Genomic DNA, 649 nt, shown 5'->3' with positions numbered 1-649 from the left:
AAGCCCGCGGGGAAGGGGGAGGGGTGGCCGGCCGCAAGGAGTGCCCCGGCGCTGCCCCCGATCACCCCGTCCCCGGCGCCCCTGGGGCCCGAGGGGCCGGCAGGGTCCGACTCGGGACTGGGCGACGGCTGCGCGCACTCTTCCCCGCGCGCAGCTGGCCGCATCCCGCCGAGAGGTTCTCGGACCTCGGTGTGTGAAAAATCCGCTTCGGGGTCCCCCGCGAGCAAGAACGTGACTCCGGAGGCTTGGTATGTCTTCCCCTAGGGCTGGAGGATCCCGCGGTGCGCCGCGTTCTACCGCTCAGGCGAGGGGTCTCCTGGGGGCAGGATATGCCTGCCGGGGGGCTGCGACAGGAGCCCTTTTTAGGGACTGCCTGTGACTAACTGATCGGCCCATCCTAGCCTCTGAAGCAGCGCCAGTTCCTGCCCTCCCGCGCGCCCCGATTACAATCTGGAGTGGCTTCATCTCCACCCCTGAGTAGAGCACTGTGGCCCTTCAGCAGCGGTCACCATGTGTGCGGAGGGGACACTGCCTCCCCTTGCCGTCCTGCTTGAGAAGCCGGCCTGTTGGCTTGGAGCCCCACGCACTTAAAGCTTGGTCCTCTCACAGCGATTCCTGGGCGGTCAGTCCCGGGCTGGACTCCGATAGG

Source organism: Suricata suricatta, chromosome 8 (genome assembly GCF_006229205.1).
Source record: "Suricata suricatta isolate VVHF042 chromosome 8, meerkat_22Aug2017_6uvM2_HiC, whole genome shotgun sequence".
NCBI lineage: Eukaryota > Metazoa > Chordata > Mammalia > Carnivora > Herpestidae > Suricata > Suricata suricatta.
Note: the sequence above shows the minus strand (reverse complement) of the source record.